The following is a 14,451-nucleotide window of genomic DNA, read 5'->3' as shown; positions in this document are numbered from 1 at the left end:
AAAATCAATTAGGAGACAGCTCTAGTAATTAGACGAGATAGTCATGCTTTTTAAATATTTCATTTCCTATACATCTTCGTATTTTTTTAAAATTTCTAAAGTAGACCTATGTTACTTTTAATAAAAATGTTTAGATTTGAATAATTTGTAGATTTAAGTAAAAAAAATGAAAATATGCCTTAGAAATTAGGAAACAGGAAAATGGTGCGATATCCTAGATGTCTTCCCTAGAATCTGGTGAAGGAACAAGACCAATTATTAGATCGTTAGATATTCTTATTAGTCACTGATTTAATGAAACTCAGAGTTTCTTGTAGCATTTCTTGTGGGATGAGGTTCCTCACCCTCCTCACTTTCTTAACATTTGCTACTATGATCCAGTTGTGCTTGTGCCACCCTCCAAATTCATGTGTCAAAATCCTAACGCTCAAGGTGATGGTATTATGAGGTGGATCTTTGGGAGGGAATTAGGAATTGAGCCTTTCTAAAAAAGACCCCAGAGTGCTAACTCCACCCCCCAAACCTTAGCCATGTGAGGACACAGAAAGAAGGAGCCCTCACTGAATCAGAAAGTGAATCTCGCCAGAAACTGAATTTGTGGCTCTTTGATCTTGGACTTCCCAGCCTCAGAGCAGTTAAGAAATAATTTTCTGTGGTTTACAAGCCACCCAGTTTATGGTATTTTATTATAGCAGCCACAATGATCTAAAATATTTGGTTTTCTGTGCTTGTTTGTGAGTTGTGTGTGTCTGTGTGTGTGTGTGAGAGAGAGAGAGAGGGAGAGGGAGAGAGAGAGAGAGAGAGAGAAAGAGAATGTTTTACTTCAAATTAAAGTGTTTTATTCACTCTTACTTCATTGGTTCCCACGCTGTTGAAAACACTTTGGTACTTTAAGAAATAAACCAAAGCAATATAGCTCCTCTAGCGATTTTTAGTAGTCTGTATGAATTGGCACAGAAATTTCTCTTCCTGAAACTCCCTCTTTACAAGACACTTGCTAGGAATAAACTATTTTTTTTAGTTATTGAATCATTCTGATTAGGACATAGTCTCACTCAATGTTGAGTTTTGAATTTTGGCCATCGCATTTATTAATACTTAAAATAATCTTATATTTATTTATCTGCTTGCCTGCTTGGTAGCTAGGTCTCAGCTTGTCTGTCTGTCTTTCTAGAATGGAACTGCTTTAGTTGTTTGTCTTGTCCTGTACCTAGAAGAGAACCTGGTAGAGTGCCTGATTTAGTGAGTGTTTTGGCTGATTGTATTATTATTTTGATATTAGAAAATTGCTTTTGAAAATGCACTTTGTTTTTGAAACAAAGCTATTTGGGCCTCAAAGTACAGAAAAGTCATAACTACTGCCAGAAAAAAAGATTCTGAAAGAATATAGATTAAGGCAGTGCTTTCTGCTTATATATCAAAACAGAAGGAAGCATTTTTTGGGCTTTCAGCATTTGATTTCACAAACCCTATGGATAATTTCACTCCGTTAAGCAAATTTGAAATCATTATAGCCCAGTTTGCTTGTCTATAAAATAAAGGGATAGAATTAGACTGTCTTTCTGCTCTAAATTCCTATGCTCCTACGTCCAACTGGATGATAATATTAGCTACAAATCACGTATCTATGTTCTAGTTTAAATTTTCTCTTTAGGCTTATGACTTTGGGCTCAGTATTTATGTTTTGAAGATCTTTAATTTCCTCAAATAAAAAGTGATAGGGTTTAAGCAGATGATTCATTTCCATTATCTATGAAATTCCATAACATTTGTACTTCTTAAATTATAGTAATATTTAAAGCTATGAAGATGGGTTTATTGCACTATCTCGTAGTGTTTCAGTGTGATAAAGTTAGGATTGTTAAAGAAACATTTCTGCCATGCACAGTTAGGCTCATAATTCAAGAAAGATTGCAGTTCAGAAGGTAAGAGGGTAATATGAGAGCCATTATTCTTGGGAAGTCTAAGATGCTGGAATCCAAAGATGAGTAGACTTGACCCTGGAGTTGTTTTGTCTGCTGTTCCAGATATTCTGGCTTTTTCTTATAAGACCATTAACAAGAACACTTGTATTGATTTTTATTTGTCATATAAATTGTAGGAGTTAAGACTTGAGCTGTTTTCTTCTACAGGGAAGGAATTTAATCTAGTGTAAAAGCCAGTTGATGAACTATTTAGAAAAATAGGTGATAGACACTGGAACTACTTTATTATAAGCCATGAATCCTTAATTTGATCTTGATTAATGTTATAGTAGAGCCAGAACCCACAAATTTTTATTTAGAGAACCTTTGGGATTATGTAAATCTATTGGACATAAATGCCTTTGAGAACGCAAACCTCTAGGTTACCATTGTTTAGACCCAAAAATAAGATTAGTAGACATTTACTTCCCAGTTACCTCAAATTCTTTCCCCATGATATTTAACAAAATTTACACTTATTTTAGATTTCATTATTTGCAAATTGAGTTTCTGGCTAAGTTCATTCACCAAAATGAGCAATGTAGTTTTTTCTAATATTCAAAAGTTTTTTTTAGTAGTGACTGTGAAATTATAAATCGGAGAATATAAAATTTTATCATTAGAAATGATATGTTTTAGAATGCATATTATTGAAACTTTACATACTTTTGTATATAATACTTATTGAGGTTGCTTGTAATGACAAAAATTTGCTAAAATTAGGAACATAAATAAAGATACCCCACTTCACAAAAAGTTGCCACAGAATTAAGTCAAGTAACTCTACATTAAATTTAAAATACAATGCAAAATTTTGATGATTATTACATCCAATTTTAAGAAAATATTTTTGTACCAAAACAGAAAGCACAGTGAATATGGAGACACAAATTTGAAAGAAATAGCTGAAAATTGAAAAAAAAAATTGTTTTCAAAGTCAAGACATTTTTGTTTTGGTTATATGTCTCATGATATTTTTGCTAAAGAGTTGGAGTCATTATTTTTCTTTCTTTAGAAATATTTTAAAATCCATTGAAATCATACATTCAAATTACTACTACTCATTTTATCAAAGCTAAACAGTATTTTCATACATTACAAGTTAATCATTTATTGCCAGATGTCAATCTATAGCCAGAATATTAGGGCATTCAAGATATTGATCAAAATACTGAAGTCCAGATATATGAGGTTTACATGTCATTATGACTAGTTTAACTGATCTATATTTTAGTGTTGCAATTGACAGGTAGTACATTTATAGTTCTTTCTTTGGATCAACATGTTGTTGAAGTTTCCCCCAGATTTCTGCAGTGTCTTTAAAGATGCTTTGTGAAAAAAATATAAAAAAATAGTAAAATCATGGTTATGACTTGCTTTTTAGTCACCAGGGACCATTAGAAAAACAACTAGCTAGAGCTGGCTTCCTTTGCCTCAATGGATTCCTCTAGGCTCTACCTCTCACCTTCAAATATATACTCACTTTTTCTTTTCTTGTTCCTCCAGTTTAAATCCCTTTGTCTCACCGGTGTTCTTTTTCTCAGTTTAACCCCTTTAGATTATATTTGGGTATGGGATTCTCTGCCTGGCTTTCATTTCATCCCAGGAAGTGGTTTCTCAGATCAATCTTTTAGTCTCTGCACAAATGCTCTATGTGTGTCAGGTGACACCTAAATCTGCCCCAGGGATATTTCATCATTTTTCGTGGCGTCTACTTTTTTCTGGGAGCAAGCACCTGGTATTACTAGGAGTTATACTTCCTGTCAGTGATACTGACCTGAGTTCAGGAGAAAGAAAGTACACAGACCATAAGTTTTAAGAGAGGTGAATTTTATGTGTTGTTTTTGTCTTTAAATAAATGAAAAGTTGGTATTTTTTCATGGTTAATAAAATGTCAAGCCATTGCTTGCTGCAATTTGTCTTATTATGTCTATGTCATAATTAGTTGAAACAGTTGAGATTAAATCGAAGAAACAGAATCCTACTTATATGCGATAAGAAACTTATGATAAGAATTTGACCTTATATATTTGCAGCAGCTGGTTAAAGTCTGTATAAAGCTGTTTTGTGCTTGGGGTTGGAGCCTAACATCAGTAGAGCAGGTAGTCAGGAAGGCAAGATGATACTAAGTAGAACAGAGGATGGATAAGCTGGAATCCATGATGGCAAATTGAAACCTTCATATTTCTCCCTCTGCCTCTGAGACTTCAGTTTTGACCATAAGAATACCTTCTAGGAGAACATGATATCCTTCATCACAGAATTAAATTCCCCTCTCTTTTACAACGTATGGTTATATAATGTCAGTGCGCTTTCTTTCTGCTGAAGTCAGGTCGGTATCATTGACAGGAAGCATAATTCTTAGTAATACCAGGTGCATCCTCCTAGAAAAAAATAGATGCCACCAGAAAGAATGAAATATCCCTGGGGCAGAGATGCTGTCCCAACTAGGATCCTGCAGAAGCCACCGGATGTGTAAGTGCTGTGGGCCAAATGGTGCCCCACAGAGCCCCAGTGAGCCAGCAGCAACTGACAATACGTGTAAGGTGAATTCGTATGTGGTGTTCTCAATTCTTGTTTCAAGCATAGGTACATAGCTGCTGTTTCACTTTCACCTGCCAGCTCTTGCACAGAATATCTCTTGTGGCTTGCATTAACTTAGAACTAAGCAAGACAGCAGTGCTGGGAAACATAACTTGGTCTAGCTAAACTGACAAATACAAATTCACCCAACTGCATACAGCAATTGCCATATAAATTTACACGACCACAAACTGTATATAAGAATTCCTATTGGGCTTCCCATTCTCACCAATATTTGTTTTTGTCCAACTTTGTTTTTACATTTTTGCTATGATGGTCACTGTAAAATTATATCTCATTTTGGTTGGTTTTAACTTGTACTTTTCTCATTCGTGATGGATTGAATGTATTACCATGTGCTTACTGACCACTTGGGTTTCTTCTGTGGAACTGCCTATTCACATCCCTTGCCCTATCTTTCTATTGGGTGGTCTTCTATTTGTCAATGTGAAGAAGAACTTTATAAATTCATGTTATTAATTTTCTGTTGATTTATCATTTTCAAGTATCTTTTCCCAATTTGTGGCTTGTTTTTTATGTTTTTAAAAGGTTCCCCTTAATGAACAAATTTCTTATTAAATTTAGTGATAATGAAATTTTAAGAGATTTTAAGAAATATTTTATAGTTTATATTTAAGTTATACAAGATAATTTTTTAATATACATAATGAAATAGTTCCTATATTCAGGCAAATTAACATATCTATCATCTTACAGTTATCCCTTGGAGTGCATGTGTGTGTGTGTGTGTTTGTGTGTGTGTGTGAGGTCACCTAAAATCTACTCTCTCAGCACACTTCCAGTATACAAAACAATATTATTAGCTATTATCCTCGTGCTGTACATTAAATTTCTAAACTTACTCATTCTACTAATTGCAACTTAGCAGCCTTGGAACTACATATCCCCATTTCCTCCCTACCCCCAAGAGTTCTTAATATAATTACTTTTTGGTATTTTGTTTAGGACATCATTCTGTATATTAGGCCATAAACAATTGTTAAGTTTTACACATTTCTTTCTTTCTCTCCTGTTCTAAAGCATGCTGTGAGATAAGAGTTCTATTACTATTGTTTGCCCCATATGGATAACACATTGTCTCAGCACTAATTACTAAGTCCTGTCTTTCTCTCTAATACACAGTATTTATATGTAACAAGTTTCTGTATAGGTTGGTTCTGTTTTGGGGTTCTATACAAATTACTCTAGCTTTGTAATAAAACTTGATAATATTTCTTGGTGAGTGCTTTAGCTGTCACTGCCCACGAGATTTTCAAATAAAATTTCAAATCATAATATCAGTTAACTAAAGAAATGTAGTTTCCATTGGAATTGTATTAAATTCATAAGCCAGTTTGGGTTGAACTAATTGTCCTGTCTTTACACATAGAGTATCTCTCCATTTATTATAGTCTGCTTTAATATACAAAATTTTATCATTTGTTGGTATAAAGTTCTTGTCCAACTTTATGTGGGATTATTTCTAGGTGGCAAATAGATGCTTTTTGCTAAAATTGACTATATCTAATAATAAAAGTATGAATTGATTAAATATTCTTACCATAGTTTCTCGACCTTTGGTATATTTATATTATACAATCATGCATCTGCAAATAATGATAGTCTTTTTTTCTTTCCAATTATTAAATCTTTTATTTTTCTGGCCTCATTACACTGTCTAGAGCCTTTAGTACAATCTTTTTTCTTAATTTTTTTATTGTGATAAAAAACAGGATTTACCATCTTTACCATTTTTAAGAGTACAGCAGTGTTGATAAGGAGCTTAAAAAGAAATTATTTAGGCAGTTAGTGAGGGTAAGAGAGTCCTCAGTAAGGCTTCCCTTTTTACAAAAAGGCAGCCCCCATATCATTCCTTCTCTAACAAAGAGCAGCCTGTAAAATCGAACTGCAGACGTAGATAAGGCAAGCTGGATGCTTGCACGGGTGAATGCTGGCAGCTGTGCCAATAGGATAAGGCTACCTGGGGGCCAGGCATGTTCAACATTGAGGCTCCCTTTTCCCTTTTCTTTGTCAACCACGTGTATGGTAAAGGAACAGGCAACATGGAGGTGGCCAGACAGAGAACCCGTCTTCATAATAAAAGATTAGGGTGGGGCCACCAGTTTCTTCTCATCTATAAAACCCCATGCGTTCCACTAAGAAACCGGAAAACCCACTTGGGAGCCCCTCTCTCTCCACAGGAGAGAGACCTTTTCTCCTTCTCTCACCTATTAAACCTTGGCTCCTGAACTCACTCCTTGTGTGTCCACGTTCTTGATTTCCTTGGCATGAGGCAACAAACCTCAGGTATTACCCCAGATGAAAAATGCTGCTTCAGTGTTAACCATATGCACGTTGTTATGCAACAGATCTTTAGAAATCGTTCATTTTTTACAGCTGAAGTTTTATACTCATTGAACAATTTCTCTTTTGCCCTCTCCTAGTCACTGGCAGTCACTATTCTGTTTCCATGAAGTTCACTATTTTAGAGACCTCCTATAAGTAGAATCGTGTAGTATTTGTCTTTCAGAAACTGGTTTATTTCATTTAGCATAATGTCCTTAAGGTTCGACTATGTTGTCGCATACAGCAGGATTCCCTTCTTCTTTAAGATTGAATATTATTCCATTGTATTTACATACGTCACATTTTCTTTATCCATTCACCTGTTGATGGACAATTAGGTTCCTTCTACCTCTTGCATATTGTGAATAAAGCTGCTGTGAACATGGGTGTGCAAATAGCACTTTGTGATCCTGTTTTCGTTTCCTTTGGATATATATTCAGATGTGGAAGTGCTCAATCATATAGTAGTTCTATTTTTATTTTTCGAGCAACCTCCATACTATTTTCTATAGTGGCTGAACCATTTTACATGCCCACCAAAAGGCCCAAGGGTTAGTATTTTTCCACGTCTTCAATAACACTTGTTATTATTTTTTAATTATCACCATCTTACTGGGTGTGATATTACATTGTGGTTTTGATTTGCATTTCCCTAGTTACTAGTGATGTTGAGCATATTTTCATAGGCTTTCTGGTAATTTCTATGTCTTTTTGGAGAAATGTCTATTCAAGCTATTTGTCCTCTTTTTTTTGAGACGGGGTCTCGCTCTTTCGTCCAGGCCAGAGTGCACTGGCGCGATCTCAGCTCACTGCAAGCTCTGCCTCCCAGGTTCACACCATTCTCCTGCCTCAGCCTCCCAAGTAGCTGGGACTACAGGTGCCCGCCACCACGCCCGGCTAATTTTTTATATTTTTAGTAGAGACGGGGTTTCACCATGTTAGCCAGGATGGTCTCGATCTCCCGACCTCGTGATCCGCCCGCCTCGGCCTCCCAAAGTGCTGATATTACAGGCGTGAGCCACCTTGCCTGGCCTATTTGCCCATTTTTAAATTGTTTTTTGATGTTGTTGTTCAGTTGTAGGTGTTTTTTCTTTTATATTGGGATATGAACCCCTTATCAAATATGTGGTTTGCAAATATTTTCTCCCACTCTGTATGTTGCCTTTTCCTTCTGTTGGTGTTTTCCTTTGCTGCACAGAAGTTTTTTAAAATTGATGTAGTCCCATTAATCTCTTTTTGCTTTTGTTGCCTGCGCTTTTGGTGTCATCCAAAAAAAAAATTGCCAAATACAATGTCATGAAGAATTTCTCCAGTTTTTTGTTTTTTGTTTTTTGTTGTTGTTTGTTTTCCTTGGAGTTTTGTAGTTTCAGCTGTTACCTATAGGTCTTTAAACCATTTTGAATTAATTTTTGTGTATAGTGTAAGGTCAAAGTCCAAGTTCATTTTCTCAATTTAATACAATCTTACATAAAAAATATAAAACAGGCATCTTTGTCTTATCTCCATATTAGAGAGAAAACATTCATATTTCATCATGTGCTTGATGTTTACTGTAGATTTACTCTACATATCTTCCATCACACCAAGTTACCTCTATTGCTAGTTTGATAAAAGAATTCAACCACGAATCTGTGGAGAGTAATATTAAAAGTGTTTCTCACTTTGGGGGTCCGAGGCGGGTGGATCATGAGGTCAGGAGATCAAGACCATTCTGGCTAACATGGTGAAACTCCATCTCTACTGAAAATACAAAAAAAGTTAGCCGGGCGTGGTGGCGGGCGCCTGTAGTCCCAGCTACTCGGGAGGCTGAGGCAGGAGAATGGCGTGAACCCAGCAGGTGGAGCTTGCAGTGAGATCGCGCCACTGAACTCCAGCCTGGGCGACAGAGCGAGCCTCCGTCTCAAAAAAAAAAAAAAAGTGTTTCTGTATCAGTTGAAATTATCATATAATTTTTCTCCTTTATTCTCTTCATGTGTGGAATGACACTGGATTTTGGGTATTTTGTACAATGAAAGTCTGGAATAAATACAAAATGGCCAATATATGTATTCATTTATAAGTGTTTTATTTCAGAGTTTGCATCCATGTTAATGAGAGGGATTGGCCTATAATTTTACTTTCTCACAATTCCTTTGTTGATGTAACAAGTCAGGTCGAGCTTATAAGATCAGTCAGGAATTATTCCCACTCTTTCTGTATGCTGAAGAGTTCGTTAAGATTGACATTATTTCTTCTTTAAATATTTGGAAGAATACACTACTGAGCCATTTGGGCCTAGATTATTTCTATGGAAAATTTTGCTTATGGGCTTAGATGTTTTAACAAATGCAAATTTTATTAAAATATCTATTGCTTCTTGCATTTTTGTTTTTATTTTAGGAATATAGCATATTATTTAATTTTCAAATGATATTTCTCCTATTAAAATCTTTTAAATATCAGAATACTTTTTTCCTAACACTGGTACATTTTAGTTTCTCCCTGTCTCCTTTTTTTTTATCCATCTTGTCAAAGTTTTTTTTTTAATCGCTTTTATTGGTCTCAATCATTTTTTGACTGCGTACCTTTTATTTAATTTTTTCCTTTTCTTCCATAATCTTCCTCTTATATTTATCATATCCTTCTTTTTAGAGTCTGTTGCTTTTTTTTTTTTAACTTCTTCTGTTTTATTTTTCAATAATTCAATGTTAATTATATCACACAGATTTGGATATGGTATGTTGTCATCATTCAGTACAAAATATTTTCTATTTTCCTTTGACTCATGGATTCCTAAGAAGTGCATAATTTAATTTAATTCCTAAACATTGGACAATATTCTAAGGTATCTATTTGTTGCTAATTTTCAACTTACTTCCATTGAGGTCATAGAACATATGGTATCTGAATTCCATCTATTAAAATTTGTTGAGGCTTGCTTTATTACGGTGGTTAATTTCAGCAAATGTCTCGTGTGTTTAAGAATAATACATATTCTGAAGTTTTGTGGTTTAGTGTTCTATACATATCACATCAAGTTTGTTATCAAAGCATCTGTATCTATACTAATTTCTTTTGTTGGTTCTTCCAAATATTACTGAGTTATACATGTTAAAATCTCCCAGTAAGTTTTTAGATTTACTTATTTCTCCTTTTAATCTTATCAATACATGCTTTATATATTTTGAAACTATGGTATTGGTTGCATATACATTTTGGATTGATATATTGCCTAGTAGATTAATCCATTTACCTTCTTACAGTTCACATCTTTTCGTTGTATTTAAGTTACTATTTAGCTGGATTTAAGTTTTATTTTCAATGATTTTAGTTTTAATTTTATAAGTTCTAGAATTCTCTTTCAAAATTGTCTCGTGATGGTTTACAGGATTTTTTTCTTGTTAATATCTCTGATACCATCTTTTATTTCCTTAAGCATTTCATTAGTTTTTACCTTTTAATATATAATCATTTCTAGATCTAGTGTGCTTACTCTGCTCATTATTCTTTTTAACTTCTTTATGTTTGCGTTGGCTTGTGAAAATTTCGTTGTTAAAGTCTGGTAATATTTTCACATTGACTTCGTTTTTTACTAAGTTTACAAGATGGAAACTCTAAAATATCTATCTCATTTTGGAATGTTTCTCCCAGAGAGAATTGTGTTTACTCTTTTTGCTGTTGGCAGAGCATCCTATGCCTACACATTAGTCTTTGGCTTTCCTTCTTCCCTCCCTCCCTGCCTCTCCTCCTCCCTTCCTACCTTCCTCCCTTTCTTCCTTCCTAGCTTTATGAGTTTAGCAGTGCAATTAGCAGCTTGGAGTAATGTACACAACTTTTCACAATAGCTTGTTTGCCATACTTTCAGAAGTGGCTGCTTTTGGTTATAAATTTTCACTGTCAGAAATTTTAAATTCTTCTGGAATTAAATCTACAAATATTTTCATTTGATAGCAATCTCTTTCCTTAATGCTTAAAACATTCTTATCCACACTATTTTTTTTACCTTTTGTCAATTTATTTGCCTATTTATATTAAGATATTTATTTAATTCTAGCTCTCCTTTTAGTTCTTGACTTCGGGTAAGTTATTTAACCAACCTTTGCAAATTTTTCAGTTTCTTACTCTGATAAATGGCTTAATAATTGTCTCATAGTAAGTAAAAATACTGTTATTAATACTAACATTATTAATAAAAATAATTTAGCTGATATAGTCTATAAGATAAGAATCTCATTTGAAGCTGTTATAAATTTTTAGCTAATTTTCTTGACAGAATTACTTCCTTATTGCTTTAGGATGTGTTTTACATATGTTACTGTGTCTTTCATTTAAATGCCTCTTCTTTCTTTAGAAAATAGCAACTTTGAGAAATATTATTTTTAATATAACATTTAATATGTCTTAGGTTAAGACTTCACCAACTCTCTTCATTTTTAACATTATCATCTCCATTCCTGCTAGTTAATTCTAGAAAAAATTATAATTCTTTTCAAAGTATTTTAATTATGTCATAAATCTATTTGCCTTCTACATTTTTTATCTCCTTAGATGGAAGTACTAATACATTTCTTAAACAAAAATTCATACAGAGTTCTTCAAAATAATATATATTACTTATTGTGAATTTAGTGTTAAGAGAATTATATGCATGCTTTCACCTAGGCTTCACAATAACACTTTGACGCGAATTTTTTAAAATGTTACAAATAAGAAAACTAAGACTCAAAGAATTAAATCATCTACCCCAAATAAAAAGTTATTAAGTGGTGAATGCTACCTGTTATCTTATATGGATATTTTTGTTCCTTCTTCTTCGCACTTTTTAATCTTTTTGGCATGTCAAAAAACCCAAATCATTATTGTGAGATTCTCTACTAAAAAAAAAAGAATTCAAAAATTAGCCAGGTGTGGTGGCGCATGCCTCTAATCCCACCTACTCGGGAGGCTGAGGCAGGAGAATCGCTTGAACCCGTGAGGTGGAGGTTGCAGTGACCTGAGATTGTGCCACTGGACTCCAGCCTGGGCAGCAAGAGCGAGACTCCGTCTCAAAAAAAAAAAAAAAAAAAAAAAGGCTGGGGCATAATGAAGTAGAAAAAACATGGACACTGGACAGCTTTGTAGAGTATCTGACACAATAATTGACCCTCACCAAGTGACTATGATTTTTCTTATAACTAATTTTGAGTGGTAACAGCCACATACAATCAGAGGATGATTCCTGCTGCGCTTATACAGGTTTTCATTTTTTGTATAATATCTATGTACACTATTATTATAATCAAAACCATTTTTGCTCAACTTCTGGAGTATCTATTTTGAAATTAAATTTTATCACCCTTTGAATGACTTAATCAATTTTTTCATTGCAGTAAAAAACAATTTCTCTTTATACTTTAGCATTTCATAAAATATTCTTTACTATTACAGATTTGTTGTGAAAATAAACAGATACAATAACCTATATCTCTATATTTTCTCATGATAGTGATTCAAATTATGATACCTATTACAATTCATATGCAATGCTATAATTAGAAATAGGTTAAAGCAGATGGCATATTACTTATAATTCTATTTTACAAAGGAACGTACATGTACTAAAGGAACCTAATTACAGCATTTTAACATGTTTAGATATTGAAAATCTATTGCATTTCATAATCTTGTTAACAGTTTCTGCCTGGAAGAATATGATTAAATGGAGAAGGTATAAAAATAATTTGGATGACTCCCCTTGTATAATTCACCAAAACATGAAAAAAGACAATAAGGAGTTGGCAAGTTATTTAAAAATTTGTAATTTTCCTCCATCCTTTAAAAAACAACAGATGCTGGTAAGGATGAGAAAAAGGAACGATTTTACACTGTTGGTAGGAGTGTAAATTAGTTCAACCATTGTGGAAGACAGTGTGGCAATTCCTCAAAGATCTAGAAGCAGAAATACCATTTGGCCAGCAATCTCATTACTGGATACATACCCAGAGGAATATAAATCATTCTGTTATAAAGGTACATGCACACATATGTTCATTGCAGCACTAACCGCAATAGCAAAGACATGGAATCAACCCAAATACCCATCAGTATTTGGGTATTTGGACTGGATAAAAAACAATGTGGTACATATACACCATGGAATACTGTGCAGCCATACAAAGGAATGAGATTATGTCCTTTGCAAGAACATGGATGAAGTTGGAAGCCATTATCCTCAGCAAAGTAATGCAGGAACAGAAAACCAAACACCGCATGTTCTCACTTATAAGTGGAAGGCAAACGAGAGAACACATGGAAACACGGGGGTAGACAACACACACTGGGGCATATTAGGGGTGGGGAGGGAGGGTATCAGGAAGAATAGCTAAGGGACCCAGGGCTTAATACCTAGGGGATGGGTTGATAAGTGCAGCAAACCACCATGGCACACATTTACCTATGTAACAAACTTGCACATCCTGCACATGCAACCCGGAACTTAAAAGTTGAAAAAAGATTTTCAGATAAAAATGTGAATAAAGCAGACAATTCCTTTGAAATTTAAAAGATACAGTCATGGAAAAAAATATCAATGGGTTATGAAAGTGTACAATATGGTTGAACCCAATTTGGTTTATCATATTTTTAGGTGAACTGTGGGTTAGTTACATTAACATTTACCTAATTAATATAGTAACCTTAAAAATTAGATACTACATCCTCATTTTACAAACGAAAGAAATAACCACATAATGTTAAGTAGTTTTCCCAAGGCTATACAATAGCAAGTGAGAGGCTTAAAAAGTAGGTACTTGAAGTTAATTAAAAAGCCTCATGTTTTTTACAATCTGTACTCTGCCTGAAGGGGAAGAAGCTCTATTATCATGTGAATGTGATACTGCTGGTGATTGGTAAGGACAGGACATTCTATTGACATAGACTGAATATGTGGAATTATTTAACAAATCGTCTTGAAGAGCTCTTATAAAACAGATAGTGTGCTGAATGTTGAAAATATAGCAGTAAACAAGACGGAAAAAAAAAAAAAAACAAAAACATGCTCTCATACTTGGAGACCTAAGCCAATCAGTACCAGATTTGGGTGTTGTCTAACAAGGTTTGGCTCTCCAGTCAGAAATAAATCAACACGTTTTCACATTACATTTCTTTTTCAAAAACATCTTGGCAAGTTTTTGTCATTATGTAGAACACAATGTTCTATAAGTTTATTCTGATTATAAAAACAACATGTGCTTCCTGAAGACATGCTAGGAAATGAAAAATAAAAACATGACCAATTATATAATTATCTAGTGTTAACATTTCTAGGCTCACATTTTGTCCCTCAAATTAAGACAATACTGGGAATGCTCTTTGCTGTTTATTTCATTTTTATATTACACTTTGAATAATTATTAAGTTATTTAATACCAACTATGAAGTGATTAAAAATATATAAAAGCACAAAGAAGAAAAAAGCCACTAGGTACAATGTGACCATCCCAAGTTTATTACTATAATATTTTGATGTATTTTTTATACATATATATTATAGTAATTTAATTATTATAGTAATTTGACATGTAGAAATGTTAATGTCTTT

Source organism: Pan paniscus, chromosome 8 (genome assembly GCF_029289425.2).
Source record: "Pan paniscus chromosome 8, NHGRI_mPanPan1-v2.0_pri, whole genome shotgun sequence".
Classification (NCBI taxonomy): domain Eukaryota; kingdom Metazoa; phylum Chordata; class Mammalia; order Primates; family Hominidae; genus Pan; species Pan paniscus.
Note: the sequence above shows the minus strand (reverse complement) of the source record.